Source organism: Schistocerca gregaria, chromosome 5 (genome assembly GCF_023897955.1).
Source record: "Schistocerca gregaria isolate iqSchGreg1 chromosome 5, iqSchGreg1.2, whole genome shotgun sequence".
Lineage (NCBI taxonomy): Eukaryota > Metazoa > Arthropoda > Insecta > Orthoptera > Acrididae > Schistocerca > Schistocerca gregaria.
Window position 1 is genome coordinate 501,508,826 of NC_064924.1, and position 13,186 is coordinate 501,522,011.

The window sequence follows — 13,186 nt, forward strand, 5'->3', positions numbered from 1 at the left end:
ACTGAGGCGCCAGGTGGAAATGGCATGGCAAGCCGTTCCACAGGACTACATCCAGCAACTCTACGATCGTCTCCATGGGAGAATAGCAGCCTGCATTGCTGCGAAAGGTGGATATACACTGTACTAGTGCCGACATTGTGCATGCTCTGTTGCCTGTGTCTATGTGCCTATGGTTCTGTCAGTGTGATCATGTGATGTATCTGACCCCAGGAATGTGTCAATAAAGTTTCCCCTTCCTGGGACAATGAATTCACGGTGTTCTTATTTCAATTTCCAGGAGTGTAGCTAATGCAAAATTATTTTTCCCGGCGAAACTGTAAACAGTGTTGAATTCTGTACACAGTGACAGCATCAAGTGAAGTTTTAGTACAAATATGGATAATCTTTTCTATGTAGATAAAATTACTAGAAGATTGACAACATGATGATGACTTCATTTCTTGCTGGCAAACGGAGTGTAGCTCAATGCAATTTTGAGAATGTACCACCTGAAGATTATGGAGTAACCATCGAAATACATTGTAGCTGTATAACAAACACGCTAACAGAGTCCATCTTTTTGATGATAGTTAAAGTGTGCAGTAACAGACTGAAGAACGATTCCACCTTCTCGTGACAACTTATGTAGGTAATTTAATGATAATAATAATAGTAACAACAATAATAGCTAATTGAAAGAAGTGGCGAAAATCCAGTGATCCGCAATATCTAAAAGAACATGCTGAGGAATTTGCATAATCACTCGATACTAACACAGTAACATGGGAAGAGCTTCTTTGAACCATCCAGCGGTTATCAAGAAAAATCAGTCAACCACCACGGAAAAGGAAACACAGGTGGTGGACAACAGACTGCGACAGAACACTTGAATCACGTATTCAATCCTGGAAGATTTGGCACAGCCATCAAACACCAGAGAATTGGCAGAACTTTTTGGAAACACAGAAGAAAATATCCAAAACCACGAGACAAATTAAACGCACAAACGATTAGAGGAGATTGATAAAGATTTTAAAAGAAACAACACTAGAAACTTGTATAGGACATTTAGGGAAGAACTAGCAACCTCCAAGCCACCCACTCTTTGTTTTCGTCGCCCTGATGGAATACTTGGGACGAACACGAAGGCATACTGTGAAATCCTGAAATAGTATTTCGAGAAGTTACACAGCTGTCAACCACCAGCAGAGAAACTTGACTTGAGGAGATGAGAGATACGTGGTATCACATTTGAAAAACAACAAAGACCAGGGGAAGACGGTGTAATTACCAAAATGCTCAAGATTGGAGGTGAGCTCTTGATCGAGAGGCTAAAAAAAATCATTGCAAATATACGGGAAAGTGGAGTTATACCAGCAGATTGGAAAACTGCAGATAACACATATCGCTTTAGGAAAAATGTTAAATTGTTTTTGCAGGAACACTGCTTTTACACTATAAGTGAATTGCTTAGTACAAAATGATTGTAAATAGCTTTTGTTTCACAATATTTTAATAAGGAGCAAAAATGATTGTAAATAACTTATGTGTCACAATGTTTAACCACATGTAACAACAAACTATATAAATATATGAATGTACGCAACTGACAACATCCATACATTTTTTAAAATGTCCATGGATGGCTAAATAAATAAATAAGTAAATAACAGTAAATAAATCTTCACAAAAAGGGTGACAAGACCGACCCCAAAAACTATTGAGGCTTTTCACTCCTATCAGTCACTTACAAAGTGCTCTCACGTGCTCTTATCACCACATTAAAACAACAGACAGAACATATGATCGGTGAATATCAGGCAGCCTTTCGGCCACATCTATCCTGTGCAGAACATATCTGGATCACTGTCAGTCGAACCACACAGTAGCCAGCTTTGTAGATTTCAAGAAAGCATATGACTCGATTCATTGCACCAGTTTGTTCAATACACTTCGTGAATATGGTGTAGAAAACAAAATTACTTCATTAATTGAGCACACTTTAATAAACACAACCTCAAAAGTAAAATTCATGGAAGAAGTTTCTAAACCCTTTCAAATTAGGTCAGGAGTGAGACAGGATGATGGGTTGGCTCCACGTCTCTTTAACATGGTATTGGACAAGATTATCAAGATGTGGGAAAAGGAAACACCTGAAATAAATATGGGAACGAAGGACAAACGAATCAACATAAAATGTCTTGCTTTTTCTGATGACCTAACAATAATTACGCGGTCTCCTGAGGAAGCCAAATATGTCATCGAGAAACTTCATGAGGTGGCCATCAACACCGGACACCAAATCTCTTACGAGAAAACACAGTTCACAGACTCCAAAAGTTCAAATCTGAAACCACTTGCAACAAAACATGGTGACAAGAAACAAGTGCTTCAAGTAGTTGGGTGAAATGATCAGAAACACTGACAACGAAAAAGTAGCTCACAAAACAAGAGCAGAAAAATTACGTAAAGCTTGTACAATGACCTGGAACACATACAATAAGAAATCGCTGTCCACCCAAGCCAAACTTCACCATTATCATACAGTCACCCTTCCAAAAGCGCTCTACACAACTGAGAAATCATCATAAAGCACCAACATCAAGGACATTGAGAGAATGGAAAGGCAAATACTCAGGAAAACATTTGGACCCAAGATTGAAGATGGTAGCTGGATGCGCAAAAGCTCTGAAGAAATGCACTCAAGGACTGATCGTTTCACGTCAGTTGCACAGAAAAGACGATTGAAATTCTATGGACATTTAGGAAGAATGGACGCCTCTAGAATGGGAAAGAAAATCTTCCTTATCATCAAAGGAATTCGTCAAACCAGAGCACGCTGGTTAACACAAACCCAAAATGACCTCACGGAACTCAGTACTGAGCCACTAGAAACCACACGGACTGCGTACAAACAGAAAATCTACTCTCATAAGTTCACAACCAAAAACTCAATGGAAAAGAATCTGAAGTTGAAAAACGCATGGACACAAGAAAGAAGACAGGCCCATAGTGAAAGGATGAGGAAGGTTTTGGAAGAAAAGAAGAAGAATAAAGCTAAGAAGACCAGTGCTAATTAATGGTTCTGTATGCACCTTACAGGGCGAAACGAATAAATAATAATAATAATTACTTAAGAGACAATAAAGTAATCGATTAACAATTCATTTATACAATATGTAAATTTCTATTTATTGCTGCAGCCACAAATACAAGGGTCTCTTTTGCTATTTCACCCCCACATAGTTAAATCTCGGTGCTTATTGTTATTAATACATATTAATGTCTTGATCCTGAGCTAGATCTTTTTGCTGATGGTTCACGTATAGTAATAACACCCAGCAAACAAGAATTAGTTGAGAAAATTGTAGATAATATCTTTAAGAAAATTATTATGTGGTTCTTTGCAAATTGATACTCATCACATCTTATGAAACACAGTATATACAATTGTCTACAGTAAATGGTATAACACCAGTAACAGATAGTTTGAACAGACGTCTGTAGCTAAGGTAGAATATTCCAAAGTTTTGAGTGTGTGCTTTGATGAAAGACTGAATTGGAAGAAAATCATTGATCATGTATCGAAATGTTTGAATTCAGGTACTTATGCTATTAGAATTATTGCAAATACTGGCGATAAACCCATCAGTAAGCTGACCTATTGAAATGTTTGAATTCAGGTACTTATTCTATTAGAGCTATTGCAAATTTTGGCGACAAACATACCAGTAAATTGGCTTACTAGGCCTATTTTCATTCACTGTTTTCCTATGGCATCATATTTTGAGGTAATTCATCATTAAGGGAAAATGTATTCATTGCACAAAAGCATGTAAGCAGAATAATAGCTGGAGTCCACTCAAGATCATCTTTCAGACATTTTTTAAGGAACTAGGGGTATTCACAGTAGCTTCACAATATACATAGTCACTTATGGAACTTGTTGTTAGTGATGTTGTTGTTGTGGTCTTCAGTCAAAAGACTGGTTTGATGCAGCTCTCCGTGCTACTCCATCCTGTGAAAGTCTCTTCATCTCCGAGTAACTACTGCAACCTTCATCTTTCTGAATCTGCTTAGTGTATTCATCTTTAGGTCCTCCTCTAAGATTTTTGCACTCAACGCTTTCCTCCAGTACTAAATTGATGCTTCAGAATGTGTCCTACCAACCAGTTCTTTCTTCTAGTCAGGTTGAACTACAAATGTCTCTTCTACTCAATTCTGTTATGTACCTCCTCTTAGTTACATAATCCACCCATCTAATCTTCAGCATTCTTCTGTAGCACCACATTTTAAAAGCTTCTGTTCTCTTCTTGTCTAAACTGCTTATCGTCCATTTTTCACTTAAATACATGGCTACTCCATACAAATATTGTCAGGAAGGGATTACTGACACTTAAATCGATACTCGATTTTAACAAATTTCTCTTCCTCAGAAATGCTTTTGTTGCCATTGCCAATCTACATTTAATATCCTCCCAAGTTCGACCATAATCATTTATTTTGCTTCCCAAAGAACAAAACTCATCTACTGCTTTAAGTGTCTCATTTTCTAATCTAACTCCCTCAGCATCACCCCTACATCTCCCTGATTACTCTGTTATAAAGTGCCAGGCAGAGGGTTCAATGAACCACCTTGAGGCTGTCTCTCTGCCGGTCCACTCTCTAACGGCGTGCGGGAAAAACGAGACTGATTTCTCTTATTTTATCGTGATGATCATTTCTCCCTATGTAGGTGGGTGCCATCAGAATGCAATCGCAGGAGAAAACTGGTGATTGAAATTTCGTGAGAGGATCCCCATGCAACGAAAAACGCCTTTGCTTTAATGATTGCTACCCCAATTCACGTATCATGTCTGTGGAACTATCTCCCATATCTTGCGATAGTACAAAACGAGCTGGCTTCTTTGAACTTTTCGATGTCATCCGTCAGTCCCACCTGATGCAGATTCCACACCACACAGCAGCACTCCAGAATAGGGCGGACAACCGTGGTGTAAACAGTCTCTTTAGTAGATCTGTTGCACTTTCTAATTGTTTTGCCAATGAATCGCAGTCTTTGGTTTGCTCTACCAACAATACTATCTATGTGATCGTTCCAATTTAGGTTATTTGTAATTGTAATCCCTAAGTATTTAGTTGAATTTGCAGCCCTCAGATTTCTGCGACTTATCTCGCAGTCGAAATTTAGCGGATTTCTTTTAGTACTCACGTGAATCCCTTCACACCTTTCTTTATTCAGGTTCAATTGCCACTTTTCGCAGCATACAGATATCTTATCCGTTGACTTTACAAGACGATAAATGACAGCATCATCTGCAAACAATCTAAGAACACCACTCCGATTGTCTCCTCTGTCGTCAATATAGATTAGGATAATAGACAGTCTATAACACTTTCTTGGGGAACGCCGGATTTTACTTCTGTTTTGCTCGATGACTTTCCGTCTATTACTACGAACTGTATGACCTTTCTGACAGGAAATCACAAAGCCAGTCGCACAACTGAGGCGATATTCCATAGGCACGCACTTTGGTTAGAAGACGCTTGTGAGGAACGGTGTCGAAAGCGTTCTGGAAATCTAAAAATATGGAATCAATTTGACATTCCCTGTCGATAGCAGTCATTACTTCATGAGTATAAAGAGCTAGTTGTGTTTCACAAGAGCGATGTTTTCTGAATCCGTGCTGACTATGTTTCAATAAATCGTTTTCTTCTAGGTTAGTCATAATTTTCAAACACAGTATATGTTCCAAAACCCTACTGCAAATCGATGTTAGTGATAAGGGCCTGCAATTCAGCGGATTACTCATATTTCCATTTTTGGGTAATGGTGTTACTTGAGCAATTTTCCTGTCTTTAGGTACGGATCTTTCTATGAGCGAGCGGTTGTGTATAATTGCAATTGTATCTGCATACTCTGAAAGGAAACTGGTATACAATCTGAACCGGAGGCTTTGCCTTTATCAAGTGATGTAAGCTGCTTTTCTACACTGAGGATATCTACTTCTATGTTTCTCATCTTGGCAGTTTTTCTTGACTGGAATTCAGGAATATTTACTTCGTCGTCTTTGGTGAAGGAGTTTCGGATAATTGTGTTTAATAACTCTGCTTTAGGGGCTGGCACTGTCATCAGTGACTTCATCGTTGTTATCGCGCAGTGAAGGTATTGATTGTGTGTTGCCACTGGTGTGATTTATGTATGACCAGAATCTCTTCGGGTTTTCTACCAGATTCCGAGACAGAGTTTCGTTGTGGAGATTGTTAAAAGCATCTCGCAATGAAGTGCATGCTATATTTCGAACTTCTGCAAAACTTTCCCAATCTTGGGGATTTTGTGTTGTTTTATGTTTGGCATGCTTTTGTCGTTGCTTCTGCAACAGCCATCTGACCCCTTTTGTGTACCATGGGGAATCAGTACCATCACATATTAATTTATGTGGTATATATCTCTCGATTGCCATCGATACTATCTCTCTGAAATCATTAAATATTTTTCTACGCGTACGTGATTAATTCGACTACATGTTATTAATAACTCACCTTGATTAAAAAGCCATGGTGATGTGCATAGCTAGAACACTAGCAGAAAGGGTGATCTTTACTATTCTCAGTTAAATCTAACTTTGACACAGAAAGAGGTGAATTATTCAGTACAAAACTCTTTGGTCACTTACCAAATAGTATAAAAAATTTGACATATAGCCAAGCAGCCTATAAAAACAAATTAAAATCATTTCTAAATGAGAACTCTTTCTACTCAATAGATGAAATTTTAGTTATAAATTAGTAACCACAGAATTGATACAAAAATCGTTGTAATACGACACATAAAGAAATTTGTGTTAAACTGACTTGTTTCACATCAATACAAAGTGTAGTATTCATTATGTATGGACCAGGTGTTAATATAATCTAATCTAAACAAACTGATAATAAACATAAGTTAAACAGTAGCGTTAAATATTCATAATGCTGGGAGAAATAGTGGAGAAGATATAAAAATTCAGATATCAGACACAGGTATTGCAATTGTAACTAAAACAAAATTTCTGAATGGTTTCTTGTCATATGTCCAGTCACTGATACCTGAATCATTGTTCCATTTCTTTGAGTCGTTGATTCTGAAATCTAGAAAAACGGGAAAAAAGTTTGTTGTTTTTCCATATGCAGTGACTTCTGCAGTAATGCCACGGTCATTTCTATCTTGACTGTTTATTAGGCTCGGTACAGACATGTACAGATGATTCGCATCAAAACTTATTTTCGATGCTCCTAGTGCAATTGGATTCACAGCTCCACATCTGAGAGCTTCCCTATTTGAGACGTCTTAGATTGCACGACTTGAGCATCCTAACAGGACCAATGAAGGACTCATCTAGTTTCTCTTTGATAACGCCGACTTGACGGGTTGAATACTTTCCATTCCATGGGAAGGATCATGACTGTCTCTCTGTACTCAACTATGGAGTCTGACAAGAACGTTGATACACAAAGACGTTCAACTTCTGAATTTTTGTGTACAGTCGGTGTACGTCAGCTGATCACCTACCAAAAAGCAAATGATGTTGGCTTAAACAGTATTATTACAAAGGATCTCATTTTCGACGACCCTGAGTTCTTGACGGTATTGCTCTCTGGATATGAGATTCTGTGGCGTTATGGAAAGTGGAAGAAATTAACTGACGCGCCTGAATGGAATGGATTCATGGAAGAAGCTACAAATCACCGATAGTCGGTTCGTTGAAAAATAATGTGCCACACATTCTTGAATTATCCTCCAACGTACTACGATAAAATATACACACTTCTTCTAACAACACTGAAAACATGCATAAAACATGGTTACAGGTGGTGTCTTGTCACTTTAGATCAGCCACGCAGTGGATATTGTAAGAAGCGAAGGCAGTGATTTGGGACATGTCATTGTTCGATTAGGTGGGTTTCTTGGAATGCTTCGGTATGATAATGGTAGGAAGTGGCTGGAGAGACATACTGTCCACAGTATTTGCTGAGAACAGTTTGGATAAAGTTTTGAGTGGGCATGCATACGTTCTAACAGTAAGAGCTCATACTCTGGTTCATGAGCTATTGTCATATTACATCTTTCAGGAGACTGAGTTCAAAGAAGATGAAACGAAAATCAGCGAGGAATTGTTTTTATCCCCATAACAGACCATCAGCATTCAAATGCAATGAAAACGAAGATTACATAAATGTAATAACCAAGTTAGAAAATGCGATTTGCAGCATTGAGCAAAAGGAAATCCAGCTAAATTATAGGTGCGATATTATCGCATGGTTATGTCTACAAAATAGGTTATAGAAGCTGTGGAAACTGGAATCTGCATTGAAACATCATTAAGAAAACGCTACCATACTTTCATGCTGCTGGTCATTTCCTGGACGCTAAAACTGCTCACCTGTACTTACAAGAGATGCTCACAATGGTAGACAAATGGATGCTGCGAATTCCAGAAATTTACAACTGAAAACTACTTCACCATTAGGCGAAGTGATATATCTGGAATGACGTTTGGTCTGATATTACAATAGAGCAAACTTTAATGGAGAATATGAAAATGAAAGGCAGTTTAAGTCACAGACATGGGTTTTCAGATTCTGTGCTCACAAAGTGGACTTCAGGGATGGCGTCCTTACAAGATGTTTGTTAAAAAACTGAGGAATTCTGTGCTATACCATCAGCCACAAGCGAGCAACATGTGGATTTAGCAGCTTCACACAGAGATTTAAATGCAACAGTGACAAACTGAATGATTGACTGTTAAAACATTTACCTTTTCCAATATGTAATGTGCTTATATCGATAAGCACTAGAGTAATTTGTGATGCATCGGTAAATTTCAATGAGGCATTAGTAGAAGGAATTAAGGGGATCACCAGAATTAAAGGAGAGAACTTTAAAAATGCATCATTTCAAGGGTATAACACTTGCATCCTGCACTACAGCTTTTAAGATAGAGAAGAAGAGGACTCCTACCATAAACCCATTAACACCGTTTCACAGACTATGTGTTATCAAGCAATTTGATGAAGACTTGAAGTTCTGTTTCTCATTTGAACTTTCCCCATTCTCCATGTCGTTGTTCTCAGAAGACGGTCTCAATAGGGTTTCAAAATCATCTCTCTATGGATGGATTCACACCTCTCCAACAAAATGAAGCACCCAAAATAAAAAACTTTGTGGTGGGTGGTGGTCACCTGATCCATGAGATTGTTTGGCACATCAAAGAAAAATTTGGAGACGTCTGTATGAAATATGAAACCTTTTTGAGCGAGCACTACGAATTCGAACTCACCGTTACATTTGATGGCTACCGCACTGACGCTTCGGAAAGGGGGACGAAGTCTTCTGAAAGATCTCGTAATTTAAAGACTCCAAGTTCTTCACCTGATAGCATTTTCGATGAAGATACAACTGCTGCAGTAGCAGCATGCAAAGCAGAATGCACAGTGGTATGTGCATGTCGCAGGTCTGGATCAAACTGCTCCTCATCGTACAAACACTGTCGTGGTTTATCTTGCGAGAACGCCCCAGGAATTCTGTTCAACGAGGATGAGCAAGATAGTGAAAACATGTTCCAGGACGAGAAAGTTGCTGAAGGTGCCGTAATGGATGCTGAATATCGAATGCTGGACTGCGACCCGCCGCAGTCTTCCAAACGACCACGACGGAATAGAAATTTGAAAAAATTTGAATATGTGATATTTAAATTGTATTTTTTAAAATATTTTCACGCCCTTTTATTAGTTCATTTGTACAAAGTTTGCTATTACTCATACTTAAATACATATTGGCCATTTCTTTCCACGTAGTTTTCATTTTAGGGACACATTCTTACCAATTAAGGCATGAATGAATATAAATAAAAACCCACAAATGAAGAAAATTGAAAAGATATACATATAAAACACATATGTGCGCAATAGAGAGCCGTCTTCCCACTGGAAATTTCATTTTATTGAATAACTTTGACATTTAAAAAAGAATTACTTTGGCTTTTAAGTGTATGAAGTCTTAATAGTGTCTAAAACTGAAAATCTAGATCCTTTTGTAACATGAAAATTTATATGTGACAACTTTGATAATTTGACTTTTTCATTACGAGCAACCGTTTTTGAATTAATGGCGTTGGAATAGACTTTATAGCCAGGTTGATAAAAATGATCGAAATTTGACACGTGACTGCGGCCAAACGCCTGCACCGGTTTTGAAATTTAAGCAGGTCATTCGACGCAAAATTGAGTGCTCTTTCATTTTAGTAGTAGTAAAAGTTTCAGTAGGCTGGAAAAAATGCCCAAATTTCTTGTTTTTTTTTTGTCACAAAAGGTTGTCCCAAAGGTTTTAGAGGTCGAAAACTTGGATTCAACATACTCTCAACTATATATATAGTACAAAAAATAATATCTTCTACCTTAATTTTTGCAAGTAAAAAGTACCCTGTTACTGGAGTAGAGGTGTAGTACTACAGCTTAACCCTTCACACGAACGCCTGTCTCACAGAAGGAGTAAGCTACAGCTAGCGAGACTGCAAAAGATCATATTAACAAGTAATGCTAGTATCACAAATAATTCGACAAATCAACTGTTTAGTATTAAAAACACAATGGATACAGGATTACCCTCAGATTTTAAGAGAGAGAGGAATTTTTTCCTCCTGTTTAGTAAAAACTGTTTTCTTTCTCGTTGCCACACTAAAATTCTTTTCCAAACTCAGCGTGTTTACACAATTTCACCTCACTAACACGCTAGTGCTGTTGCAGTTCCGACAGAATCTTGAAACAACTACTGCTAATCGAGCAATTGAGGACAAGCAAGGTCAATAGTTTACGATAAGTTCATGCTCGTTATAAAAGTAAAAGTGTGTTTCCTTCATTTATGCTGTTACAAACCCATACTAATTCTTACTTCACCAGCTGTCGATGGCTTTTCAAAGATCTGCACTACTTCCTAGAAAAAGTCTGTGGTCACTCTTATATCACAGTAGATAGCTACCATTTGTCAAAAATTAGTTTCGTTACCTATAGCCATTTAGGAGATAATAGGAATGTTATGACTACTTCACTTCCACTCTGTCGTTTGCGCAAGCGATTGGAAATGAGAGCACCACATAGAAACCATGATGTAGAGCCATTTAGGAGATAATAGGAATGTTATGAATATTTCACTTCCACTCTATCGTTTGCGCAAGCGATCGGAAATGAGAGCACCACATGAAACCATGATGTCAAATCTGGTGATAAGTATAGATCTCGTCTCAAGTTTAAAGAATAATTCAATACGTTAGCTCCATTTCGTATGCAGCAATACGTTATCTAACACGCACCATATACTCACTCATCATAAGCCCTATTCTTCACTACAAACTATTCGAATTTCGTACAGCACCTTACTAAATATAGAAACATCACAGTCACAGTGAACATCAGTGAAATAATAGGTAGTTCATCATGGGGCTGATGAATGAGGCTATGACTTGGGTGAGAATAATTTTCTTTTTTTTTACCGAATAATTTCTTTAAGATCGTTTGAGAATGTTTGCAGTGCAGCCAGTGTGTGCCCATGTTGTGAGCTAAGAGTACGTGTGCAACAGTACCCAATGTGTACTTTTTATACGAACTGAAGAAAATTAAAAGAATTCTGAATAAATAGGCTACATGGAAAACCAGATTAGGAACTCTTTATTTTTAAGACTATCATATGAACGTGTTGCAATTGTAGTGGCACCACCGTTGAAGATGGGAAAAGATTAGCTTTGATGCAGTATTTCTGAGCAGACAAGTTACAGCCAGGCACAGGCCTGTTGACAGTAAGTTACGCTACCAGCAGTTGCGAAGTAGAATGAAGGCCACAGCGCCGTGGACCTGCTGAAAAGAGTAAACACAGCGGTTTGCATGGAGCAAGCTACAGGCAGAAGGGGCCCATTAGCCCAACCCAGGTGTTATGAGTACATGAGTCGAAGCAGCGCGATAGCAAAACAGTGGCGCACAGCCGCGTATAAATAGGCGCCAGTTCACAAACAAGGCATTCAAGTGTGACAGCTCTCCTGGACAGCGGGGCATGTCACACCACCAGCTACACACAGCAGCAGATGGAGCACCCACGTTCCAGCCCACGGTATGTCGCTGGTTCGACCCTCTGAGGCCAACGCAGGGTCCACAGCCAGCCACCGGCGGGCCATGCACTACTCGCTACTGCGGGCAGTCTTGTTGGCTCCCAACACATGCCAGAGGCATCCTGAGGCGAGGGCCACAGATTCATACGCCAGATCATGGGCACTGAGGCGGCAGGGACGAAGACTGCGCATCCTGACGCTGTCACAACTCTGCAGCTGTACAGGGCCGACACACAACAGTGCGACGCACAGGTCACTGAGGCAGCCACTCTGCGCCAAGCCATTATGCAAACAGTGAAGTGGTGTCTTCACCATCGTGGGACTCGGCTGTAGTGTCCCTTTTGTTGACAGATGTGAAAATTACCGAACTATCAGTTTAATAAGCCACAGCTGCAAAATACTAACACGAATTCTTTACAGACGAATGGAAAAACTAGTAGAAGCCGACCTCGGGGAAGATCAGTTTGGATTCCGTAGAAATACTGGAACACGTGAGGCAATACTGACCTTGCGACTTATCTTAGAAGAAAGATTAAGGAAAGGCAAACCTACGTTTCTAGCATTTGTAGACTTCGAGAAAGCTTTTGACAATGTTGATTGGAATACTCTCTTTCAAATTCTAAAGGTGGCAGAGGTAAAATACAGGGAGCGTAAGGCTATTTACAATTTGTACAGAAACCAGATGGCAGTTATAAGAGTCGAGGGACATGAAAGGGAATCAGTCGTTGGGAAGGGAGTGAGACAGGGTTGTAGCCTCTCACCGATGTTATTCAATTTGTATATTGAGCAAACAGTAAAGGAAACAAAAGAAAAATTTGGAGTAGGTATTAAAATTCATGGAGAAGAAGTAAAAACTTTGAGGTTCGCCGATGACATTGTAATTCTGTCAGAGACAGCAAAGGACCTGGAAGAGCAGTTGAACGGAATGGACAGTGTCTTGAGAGGAGTATATAAGATGAACATCAACAAAAGCAAAACGAGGGTAATGGAATGTAGTCGAATTAGGTCGGGTGATGCTGAGAGAATTAGATTAGAAAATGAGCCACTTAAGGTAGTAAAGGAGTTTTGCT